Source organism: Leptopilina boulardi, unplaced genomic scaffold (assembly GCF_019393585.1).
Source record: "Leptopilina boulardi isolate dan_hultmark-lab unplaced genomic scaffold, ZJU_Lbou_2.1 LbouV2_393, whole genome shotgun sequence".
NCBI classification, from domain to species: Eukaryota; Metazoa; Arthropoda; class Insecta; order Hymenoptera; family Figitidae; genus Leptopilina; species Leptopilina boulardi.
In genome coordinates this window covers 1939066-1951850 of record NW_026137966.1, presented here as the reverse complement: position 1 = coordinate 1951850, position 12785 = coordinate 1939066, and the positions used below count along the sequence as shown (strand labels likewise).

At 32.2% G+C, this 12785-nt stretch overlaps 1 protein-coding gene across 1 annotated transcript in view; it reads right to left on the bottom strand.

Annotated features, from left to right (window-relative positions):
* The window catches only part of LOC127288768 (probable tRNA N6-adenosine threonylcarbamoyltransferase), a 122640-nt gene that overhangs the window by 53775 nt on the left and 56080 nt on the right, over positions 1 to 12785 (bottom strand). The window lies entirely within an intron of this gene.

Genomic DNA, 12785 nt, shown 5'->3' with positions numbered 1-12785 from the left:
TTAGGTTGAAATTTCAGAATCTATATGAAATCTTATATGATTTCCTATGCTTAAATCTATTTGTTTTATCATTTGGAAGAATGCACATGAAATCGTATTCCATTTCCCATGTGGATTCCCATATGCTTTCCCATGTGGGTATTTTCCATAAGGCGAAAGAGGATTTGACATGGGAAAATTTTTCAAAAAAATGATAAAGGATTTCACATGGGAAATGATATGGGAAATGACATGGGAAAATTTTTCAAAAAAATGATAAAGGTTTTTACTTGGGAAATGACATGGGGAAATTTTTCGAAAAAATGATAAGATTTCACATGGGAAATGACATGGGAAATGACATAGGAAATTTCAATATAGATGTTGATCGTCATTATAGTTTCATTGTTTCACCACCAGATGGTGAAAATATTTTCTCTCACAGTTGAGATCAGTCTGGAATACTATAAAAGCTGAGAGTCTAAGGCAGAAGTAAAGTAAACTTTTTTTTATTTTCAGATGAGTTGAAGTATTATTATTTGATATTTAATCAAATAATTAATTTTTTTTGTAAACTGCCGCCTGCATAAAGCAGCCAACTAAAAAATTCCCGAATAAAATCCTATATCGTTTCCTATATGTAAATCCATGTGAAATCTTAGGTTGAAATTTCAGAATCTATATGAAATCTTATATGATTTCCTATGCTTAAATCTATTTGTTTTATCATTTGGAAGAATGCACATCAAATCGTATTCCATTTCCCATGTGGATTCCCATATGGTGTTCCATGTGGATTCCCATATGCTTTCCTATGTGGGTATTTTCGATAAGGCGAAAGAGGATTTGACATAGGAAAATTTTTCAAAAAAATGATAAAAGATTTCACATGGGAAATGACATGGGAAAATTTTTCAAAAAAATGATAAAGGTTTTTACTTGGGAAATGACATGGGGTTTGACATGGGAAAATTTTTCAAAAAAGTGATAAAGGATCTCAATTAGTATTTAACACGGTATTTAACATGATATTTGACATGGGATTTGACATAGGAAATGACATGGAGGAACCTCGTTTTGATATTTTCCTATGCCAATTCCTGTCCCATTTTCCCATGAGTTTTTATATGGGAAACCATATGTGTTGTGATTTATCATTGCCTTGATGAACAACTCGTTAATCAGATAGATTATTGTGATTAACTTCTCCAAAATTTAATAATTCCATTATTCTTAGAAATAACAGATTATTGTGCAGGATTCATAAGATTGAATTAGACTGGATTTTTTAGACATAAATATTGTTTAATTAATTTTAGCGTAGAATATACATTTGTTCTGAGATCATCTCGTTATAGCTTGAGATTTTTTACTAACTCTAGTTCGAATTGATTCAGTTAAGTTACACGTAAACTAAAAAATGTGGAGAGGGTAGGTTGCAAAACATGGGTGTTAACATTAAAATATTTCTATGAGATAGTTTAAAATGTGGGTGTTAACAATCTTTCAGGGGCGTAAGTAATTTGTACAATGTAAGTTGGTTAGGGTACAAACGAAGACACCAATAAAGGTGATACATTTTATTACGGTAAGATAGAGTTTTAAGATAGGTAACGGTTGGATTTATTGTCCCGGTCTGACAATTAGTCCCTTTTAGAAATGAAGGGTACAATATAATAAAAATCTTAATAATTTCAAACATCTGCAAGTTGTAAATAAAGATAAAAATAATCCTAAGATTTAGGCAAAAAATCACGTTTTTTAAATAAACAGTTAAATCTAAATAAATTCATAAAACAAAATTATTTCAATGGTCGCAACATGCCGGCCCTCTTGAATGACTAAATTCAAAAATAATGCTTATTATGGTAATAATAACGTTAAATCTATAATGAGTTGATTGATAAAATTTAATTTGTTGAAAACGTTATTGTAAGTTTATAATAACTTAAATTAATAAATTATGAAAATATAATGTAGTAATTTCGATTGAACGATTTATGATAATTTAAATTACACATCGTCGATAGGTAATGGTGACAAATTTTTTATACTTCTTTTATATAGGCCGTGGGCTGTTTTCACTGTTACCACGCGAATGATTTGATCGTTACCGGGATGAATCGCAATAATTCTACCAAGGTTCCAACGCATGGGAGGTAAATTATCATCGCGAATTGTGACAATTTGCCCGATCTTAATATCTGTTTCCATTCCCTTATGCCATTTTTTACGAACAGTAAGTTCGTTAAGATACTCTTTACTCCATCGAGTCCAAAAGTGTTGTTTCATTTGTTGGATCTGTTGCCAAGAGGAGAGTCGATTTGACGGCAGATTCAACAAATTATGTTCTGCCAAATTTGTCATTGAGCCACCAATAAGGAAATGTCCTGGTGTTAAAGCGGCTAAATCATTAGGGTCAGAAGGAATAGGTGTTAAAGGTCGAGAATTAAGGATTCCTTCTATCTCAGTAGTTAACGTTGTTAATTCTTCGTATGTAAGAATTTTTTCTCCGATTACGCGAATAAAATGGTGCTTAAACGATTTAACAGCAGCTTCCCATAATCCACCAAAATGTGGTGAACGTAGGGGAATAAAATGCCAATTTATGCCATCATTATTAGCAAGATATTCAGAGATTTTATTGTTAAAATTTTTATCCTGCAGAAAGGCATAAAGTTCTTGTATTTCACGATTCGCGCCCTTGAAGTTTGTCCCATTATCGGAGTATATGTCAGAACCCTTTCCGCGCCTTGCAAAAAATCTCCTCAAACACGCTAAAAAAGCCTCAGTAGAGAGATCGCTGACGATCTCAAGGTGTACAGCCTTTGTAGCGAAACATACAAAGACAGCGACATAAACTTTAACCTTAACTCGATTTCGATATTTCCTTTCTTTAATAAAGAGAGGACCACAGTAATCGATGCCTGTATGTTTAAAGGCTCTTTCAAAGACAACGCGATCTTTGGGCAGTTCACCCATTATATAATTCGGAAATCGTGGTTTCGCACGAGAGCAAATAACACATTTTCGAATTATATTTTTTACTGCATTTTTTCCGTTAACAATCCAATAATCATTTCGTATTGAATTTAAAGTAGCTTGTGTTCCTGCGTGAAAAAGTTTAAGATGTTGATTACGGATAATAAGATCTGTTACAGTGTGCGATTTAGGTAAAAGTATAGGATGCTTCTGAGAATACCTAAGATCAGATTGACTGAGTCTTCCACCTACTCTCAGAATTCCATTAGAATCTAAAAAAGGATTAAGAGGGCTCAGATTGTTCGTGACACGGTCACCCGTTTCTAAGTTACCTATTTCATTAGTAAATTTTTCACGCTGTACTAATGTGATCACACAAAGTGTTGCATTTTTCAATTCGATTGAAGATAATGTGCCCTTTATATCTTGGTTGAATAACTTGATTTTGATGAATCGCTGACAATAGGCTATTACGCGTACGAGTTTTGAAAAAGATCCCACATTATTAAATAATCTTTGTGTAAGCTCATTTTCAAAAGTAGAATTTTTAATAATTTTACCATTAGTAATTGCTAAATTAACCATAGGATTTTTAATTCTTTACCTTGTGGTAGAATTTCATATTCAATGATAGTCTTGGGCCACTTACCTTCGTCATCATTAATCCATTTTGGTCCGTTCAACCAAAATGTATTGTCCAAAAAATCCTTCGGGGATTGACCGCGCGATACAAAATCAGCAGGATTATGTTCGGTACGTACGTGGCGCCATTCATTACCGATCGTAATTTTTTGTATTTTCGCTACACGATTCGACTCAAATGTTCCTAATTTGTGGGCGGGACCCTTTATCCAATGTAAGGCAATAGTCGAATCTGACCAAAAAATAATTTTTTCAAAAGATAATCGACGTAATGAATGTGAAACTGCTTCAAAGAGTTCCGCTAATAAAAGAGCTGCACAGAGTTCAAGCCGAGGTAAAGACAATTTTTTTAACGGCGCAACTCGCGATTTCGAACAAATTAACTGTGTGAAGGAAATGTTATTTTCATCCGAAGATTTTAAATAAATACATGCTCCATAGGCCTTCTCGCTGGCATCACAGAAGCCGTGTATTTCGAGAAAACAATAATTTTCTGAAACTATTTTTCGATCGATTTTAATGTTTTCTAAAAGAGGTAATTGTTTGATAAATTCGGACCATTCTGTATGAATTGTCTGAGGGACAGGGTCATCCCACTCAAGCTCTAATAACCATAATGATTGTAATAATATTTTTGCTACAAGAATGACAGGCCCTAATAAACCTAGTGGGTCGAAAAGTTGGGCGATTTGCGATAAAATCATTCTCTTTGTTATAAAGTCATTAGGACTTGCCTGATTTACGGTATATACAAATGAGTCTGAATTTGGGTTCCAATGGACACCTAGTGTTTTTGTTGTATCTCCTAAGTTTAAACAAAGATGAGAATCGTCTGATTTACCGAAAATGTTAGAAATGATATTTGCATCATTAGAGGCCCATTGTCTCAAATGCATACCACCCCTTTCGGTAACGGTGATTAAATCATTTACGAGATTTTCAACTTCGTTTCGATTTTTACCACCCGTTAAACAATCGTCCATGTAAAAATCTTCTTTCAATACGGTAGCAACATTTGGATATGATTCACACTCGTCATCGGCTAACTGGACAAGTGTACGTGTAGCTAAAAATGAGGCTGGCGTTGTACCGTATGTGACTGTATTTAATTCGTAGATTTTAACCGGTTGATTAGGTTCGTCACGCCACAAGATTTTATGAAATTTACGATCATCAGGATGTAACTTAACTTGCCGATACATTTTTTCGATATCAGCAGTTACTGCGAAGACATGTGAACGAAAACGTACGAGTAAAGAAAAAAGATTTTCTTGAACATTTGGCCCGATCTTTAATACTTGATTCAACGAGAGGCCAGTGGAAGTTTTTGCAGACGCATCAAAAACTACGCGTAGCTTAGTTGTTAAACTAGATTGTTTAATAACGGAATGATGTGGTATAAAATAACCATCGTGAAGTGAAGACATTAGATTTTCGGTCATATGGCCTAAATTCTCGTACTCATTCATAAATGATTTATACTGTAATTTGAGATCAGGATTTTTAAATAAAGAACGTTCTAATGAATAAAATCTTTTAAGAGCACGGCTATAAGATTCTCCGAGTTCATTGATAGTTTCTTTACACGGAAGTTTCACAGTATAACATCCAGTTTCAATGTCACGGGTTGTGTTTTTTTTATAATGTATCTCGCAATCATTTTCTTCATTCGATAAGATTTTCTCTGAAGAAACATTTTCAATTTCCCAAAATTCAGATATTTTGTTATGTAAAGTATTTAATGATAAATTGCAAATCGCGGAATTTGAAATCCTTGAGCCCGGTAGTTTTCCTCCTAATATCCAACCGAATTGAGTTTTTTGTAAAATAGCACAACCGTCTAATAATGAAATTTTACCGACGCTAAGTAATTGTAAAAATATTTCGGCACCGAGAAGAATATCAATTTCTGCTTGTACATTGAAATTCGGATCTGCTAATTGTATGTTTGAGGGAATTTTTAATTGCTCTTTATTTATAGATTCGCTAGGAGAGAGTTCGTTTATCTCGGGTGTTATTAAAAACATCAAATCCTTAGAATATTTATTTACTCGTGATTGCACAGTGGCATGGGTTGTCGTATGAACACTAGAACTCATTTGATTTACACCGCCTAGAGAGATTTCAATTTCACGTTGATCGAGACATAATTTTTTAGCTAAATTTTGTGTCATAAAATGAACCTGCGAACCATTATCAAGCAAGGCTCTACATGCATGGGGATAACCCTTTTTATCTAAAACATGAACGATTGCTGTGGACAATATAGTTTGCGAGGCTGTAGTGTTATACAAACATGCAAGATTAACTTGAGCAGGTTTATTTGCTTGATTTTCGGGGTGTAATAAAGTATGGTGTTTTTGATTGCAAACCTTACAATTGGAAGATTTACAATCTTCGATAGTATGATTTGCCCTTAGACAATTTTTGCAAAGTTTTAGATTTTTTATGAGTTCCAAACGATTAGACAAATTTGAATTTAATAGTTTTTCACAATTTTGCGTATAGTGTGAATTTTTACATATATGGCAAAAAATTTTATTTGTCGCATAAGATTGAGCGTGAAATTTCGTATTCGAAGATGAATGGTTTGCACGATGATTAGAACTACGATTTTGATTGTCGTTATTGCGCGTAGTATTTCGATCAGATTTTTCGTTTTTTGTTTGATTTGTTTCTAACACCTTCTCACGACAATGTAGAAAATCAAGCAGGTTTTCCATTGTTGGAGAATCATTGCTTTGAATGTGTTCTTTCCATTTTAATCTTGTTTGCGTGTCTAATTTACAAGTTACCGCGTAAATTGGAAACGCTTCTAAAAAAGGTTTATTTAGAGCTTGTAATGCGCGATAATGTTTGGTAACGTTATTTAGTAATTCGCCAATGGATGAGGCAGAAGCGTTACTACAATTTGAAAATTCGAAAAATGCCTTTATATGATTATTTATAACGGCTGAAGGATCGTCATAATATTTTTCTAGAAGTTTCCAAGCTACGTGATAATTTGCATCGGTAGTTTCAAGCGACTCTATTTTATCAGCTGCCTTTCCCGTTAAGCAAGAACGCAAATATACTAATTTTTGGGAGTCAGAATATCTTTTATCATTATGAACTGACGAAGTAAACGTGTCACTAAAACCCGGCCATTTCTCATAAGAACCACTAAATGTGGGCAAACTTAATGCAGGTAACTTGATATTGATTTGATTATCGAATGATGACGAAGATAATGCAGGATTTAAAGAACTGTTATTTACGTTTGTATTATTTAATGTTTGCATTTGAGTAATTTGAACCACGGGTTCCTTCGCGATAACGAGTCGCTTTGCTTTAGCGCAAGCCGCGGAAAGCCTATCTTCAAAATCGCCTCTTTCTTCATACTGTGCTTCGATTTCTGTGTCCAAAACTAAAGCTTCTAACTGAGTTTGCAAATGTTCAAAATTCTCCTTTAACGGTTCAATTTCTGATAATTTACCCTTTAATTCAATAACATCTATTTCATCAGGAGATTTATTAAGAAAATTCTCAAATCGAGTTAATTTCGTTTTTAATGCACCTCGAAGCCGTTTTAGTTTGCTTATTTCGGAATCGTTTGTCATTTTAATTCACTGAGATAAAAGGTTTAATAGGGAAAATGAAAATTGTTTAAATATGATGACTCAATAAACAAATATGACAGACTTACCCCTTTGAAGCTCGATTGATGCACAACTGCACGGTATAGGACGATTTATAATAACAATAAATTCAATTAGTTAACACAAAATTTCACTATAATAAGTCGCACTTAAGAGTCCATTACAAAAGTTTTGAATTTAAGACACACACTTATTGATGATGATGACGATGATGATAAGAACCTTACTGCCCTTGATTCGATATTCTGGATAATTAATACCTCGTTGATACTTGATAAGATAGTTTAGAATAAATTAATGACTGATAATTTATTCTAATTCGTTGAAGATAGTTGTGCTTAACGATTGATCTCGAACATACACACTGCTAATAGGACCTCGGATTGATTATCGATAAATCCTCGTTAAAATGTCACAATAAGAGTTGGTTGTGACGATTATCCTTGGCCTTGATTTAGTTGTAAGGGTTACGTTAATCCTTACTTGATTTCGTTAAGTTGTAGATATACTCATGAGTTGAGAGTACAAGAAGTGGTTAAAGATCCATAGACACTGGATCCGGCTCGAAGGACCAAAATTATGTTGTGATTTATCATTGCCTTGATGAACAACTCGTTAATCAGATAGATTATTGTGATTAACTTCTCCAAAATTTAATAATTCCATTATTCTTAGAAATAACAGATTATTGTGCAGGATTCATAAGATTGAATTAGACTGGATTTTTTAGACATAAATATTGTTTAATTAATTTTAGCGTAGAATATACATTTGTTCTGAGATCATCTCGTTATAGCTTGAGATTTTTTACTAACTCTAGTTCGAATTGATTCAGTTAAGTTACACGTAAACTAAAAAATGTGGAGAGGGTAGGTTGCAAAACATGGGTGTTAACATTAAAATATTTCTATGAGATAGTTTAAAATGTGGGTGTTAACAATCTTTCAGGGGCGTAAGTAATTTGTACAATGTAAGTTGGTTAGGGTACAAACGAAGACACCAATAAAGGTGATACATTTTATTACGGTAAGATAGAGTTTTAAGATAGGTAACGGTTGGATTTATTGTCCCGGTCTGACAATTAGTCCCTTTTAGAAATGAAGGGTACAATATAATAAAAATCTTAATAATTTCAAACATCTGCAAGTTGTAAATAAAGATAAAAATAATCCTAAGATTTAGGCAAAAAATCACGTTTTTTAAATAAACAGTTAAATCTAAATAAATTCATAAAACAAAATTATTTCAATGGTCGCAACAATATGGTTTCCCATATGGGGAATGGGGTTTTACATAGTTTTTGACATAGGATCCCATGTGGTTTCCCATGTGGGGATTTTCAATAGGGTAAACATTAAAGAGATTACAAAAACAATGAATCAACCAATTGAAAATTATAAAGATTGTCTGCGACTCATTACATGTAAGGATCCAACTGCATTATGTCTTTTAGCTAACTGCAAAGATTGCCCTAGCATTGAAGACTTCTGAGAAATGATGATAAATATTTTAAACGAATCATGCATCGAGAGTGTTTTATGCAGTTATGGACATCAACTGACAGATCAAATTTAATAACGAGCAAATTATCGAACATCGAATTTGTTGATGAACTTTGCCAAAAACTAATTAAACTGAAACCACATTCATTCATATCTAAGCAGCAATCAATGTACCTTGAAGATAGGAAGCAAAATTTGAAAGAAGCAGAAGTATTGGTAAAATATGACTTTTCCGAGAACTATGCCTACATTGAGAGAAGAAAAGCACAGAATCCGTAATGTGACGAACGCCGGCCGTGTAAAATGGGTGTCAGTATCCGTTCTTTAGTTTTGTTCAGTTGGTGTCGTTCATAGTTCAGATACTAAGCTCTAGCAGCGCGGCAGCGGTGTGAACTAAGTTATACGGAATCTGTCTCATAGCGACCGACAGATACTGTACTTCTGAACAGTTCATATCTGTGTACAGTATCTATACTCAAGCCAAGTACAACATCCATTTTACATTTTAGTACGGCATCTATCACACTGTGACGCTGCTGCTGCTCTCAACTTGGTGTACAGATGCTGAACTTCTCCATTTCAGATTCCGTGCTTTTCTTCTCTCAGTGTACGTAATACGAAATGCTGCTCAAGCATTTCATTATAATAATGATCAATGCACTTTAATGCCAGTTGTTTATTACTATAATGATGGTAAAGAAATAAAACATAAAAGTCTTGTGTTTTTGTCTGACTGTTTAAAACATGATACAACAGCTGTTTATGTTCTTCAAGGACAATTGTTAAAAGAAATAAAAAAGAATACGAAAGTGAGTCGAGTTATTTATTACTCAGATGGTGCAAAACAGCATATTAAAATTCGGTACCAAGTGTCTAATTTATTAAAGCATGAAGAGGATTTTGGAATTCCAGCAGACTGGTATTTTCATGCAACGGAACATAGCAAAAATTCTTACGGTGGCATAGGGGCCATTTTAAAACGCGAAGCTACCAGAGCAAGCTTACAAGCATCTGGTACTCAGTCAATTACAAATTCGACAAGTCTTTTTAATTAGCCCTAACGGATGGGTTCAACGCGATTTGAACGGAATAACGTTGAAACACCGTTGGGAACACAACGGTCACTAAAAATGTTATTTAAAAAATAAAATATGATAAAGTATTTATTGGTATTTGTAGAAAAAGTGTTCATGAGTAATTTAAGACCTTATTTGTATCAATTTAATACGAAATAAATGAAATAAAAAATAAAATATGGAGCACTGTTATATCAGGGTTTTCTGTCAAATTTTTATATAATTCAATGAAAAGTGTTTTAGATATGATTTTTTAATAATAAAAAAGCAGTGAAAAAGTATTAATTTATTATTTTAAAGCATTTGAAAGGGTAATAAATAGTGAAAATTAATGTGTTTATTGTGTACTATTTGTGTGTATAGGACAACGTTTATCGACAGCAAGTTACAGGTTACATCGGTGAACGCTAGATGGCAGCACAGTAAACAATTAATAAGACTTTGATACGAAAAATATTTAACCCACTGAACGTCGATGATGCATCTAGACACAAAGAAAAAAAATGCTAAAGACTTATTGAATATTTTTAAAAAATGTTACTAGGGGGTTTTCGGGGTCGCTAATTACAAATTTGAAAACAGATTTCGAAAATTCAAAATACCAAATAAAATATAACAAAAGTAAACTATGTTGTCGTTATTTTTATCGTCATATGTGAAGCTTTAAACAATAATATAGATCATATTAGTGGATTTTTTGTGTTTTTTATGTCGTTTAGGCGCCATATTTAAGTCGCCATTTTGAATTTCAAAAAGCGCCCAACGGGATTAAAAAGTAGACATTCCAAGCTAATTTTTCCAATATGCTAAATTTTTTTTAAATTAAACCAATTATGGAGAGATGGGGTGGTCCGGTTGACAAAGAACGTCCCATATACATATGAATAAACTACAATACGTAAAGAAAAAAAGTAAAACTTCAACCGAGCGAGGAATATATCGCTAGTTTCTATTAAAACAATATAAGAAATCTCGAATTCTAATTTACTCTTTATATTATAGTAAAGAGAAAAACTACAATAATTTAGTTAATTTTTTACAAAATCTATTGAGATAGGGCTCGTTGGATGCAGAATTTAATACGCTCTAATAGCGCTAGAAGAAAAAAATGTTTAAATTAAAATTCACAATGAAAACATCAGTTAAAGTTGAAAAATTGCGAGAAAAATGACAACTTCTGAACATTTTTGTAATTTTTCTCTTATAAATATTAATTTAAACAAAACTACCGAAGATGGGTTAAGAAGCTTTGTTTCTTAGCTTTAAAATGAGAAAAAATTTGTGAAATCGATGCAGAAATAAGAAAGTTACAAAGGTTTTTATGCATGAACATACGTAAAAATGGTTTTCTGGTGCTAAAATGAAAATTGTGGGTGTTTGGAGAATTTTGTATACATCATTCTTCTTAGTTTTTTGTTACCTAAATCCTCCAATAGGTTTCATAAAAAGTATATTAAAAAAAAATTTTTGTAGCACCGTGTTATAAACATTTCTTCTTGTGCAGTTTCGTTAAAAAAAAATAAAAAATAACTTTTAATTAATTTTTTGCTAAACTATTTTATTTTCTTCTTGGGTGACAAATACATTGATTAATATTTTAATTTTTGAGTCTGGAAAATAACCTTTAAAAAATATTTTTCTGGACCGTTAAATTAGTAACCCATTTTAAAATTTCAAAAACTCCCGTCAAACAACAGTGCATGCAATACAATCGATAGAACACGATTTAATAGATACACATAAAAAAGTAAATTGTTCGCAATTGTAAGAACACGATTAAGAAACACGATTGGGGACAATAGAAATTTCTTTCCTACTGCTTACAATCGTTTTTTATCAATTTTTCCTAGAAGGGTAACACTGAAATTTTAACAAGTTTTACACTACTAAGTAAGTTTAATTATTTTTTTCTCCGTGTACACTATAAAAAATAAAAAAATTTTACATTTTGAAATAATAAAATTACATTTTAGAATTTATGTAATTTTACTATTTTCAGTGAGATATTTATACACTTTTTAAATTTAGAAATACAATCGAAATTGTAACTTTACAATTTTCGTAGTTGTAAAAGAAGAAAACGTTGTAATAGTACAAGATTAAATTGCTTTTGTGTGAGTTTCCAAGTAAGTAAGAAAATGGACCCTCTTAGAAAGCGACAAAGGTACTCTATAATGTACAAGTACACAAAATTGTGATGTTATATTTTTTGTGCAAATTTACATTTTTAAAAATTAAATAAACGCACTCAAAATAGTAAATTTAAAAAACCCAGTAGTTTTTCAACTTTGAGAATGAAACAAATACAATTCTTCTCACTTTTCATGCTACTCCTTTTTATTCATATCCCGTCACACATATCCCGTCACACGTGCGTGCGTGGTTAGATGGTTAAGTTGTCGACTTGCGAATGTTAGGGTCGTGCGTTCAATCCCCAGCGTTTAGGGATTTTTCTCTGTTAGGTATACAAAAATTATATATTATAAGGCATATATAAATGAAAGTAATAGGGGAGAGGGTGAAAATATGGATCTCAATACTAATAATAATAATTTTACTACTTTGAATAGTTTCTTTTTACTAAATTTTACAGTTGATTTAACCGTTTTTACATAGTTGTCTCAACTACTTTTTGTTAATAGGCGTCTCCTGGAACTAGGAGAAATAGTTCAAATTTAGTCAAATTTACCATGAATTTTGTTGAGTGTATAATCTTTAAAATTACTGTGTGGTGTACTTTTACACTACGAGATGTAAATTTACAAATTCTAAAAGTAAAATTCCCTATTGTAGATGCTGTAACACTGTTTTATGTACTTCTGCCACTTTCACAGTAGGTAAGATTTTGGACCTACGTAGAAAGTGGTAATGTTACAAGAAAAATTTTTTACATTGTAGTTTACATAACATAATGAAGAACCCAAACTTTCATCTTTACATATTTGAAACACCCGAAATTTTCAAAA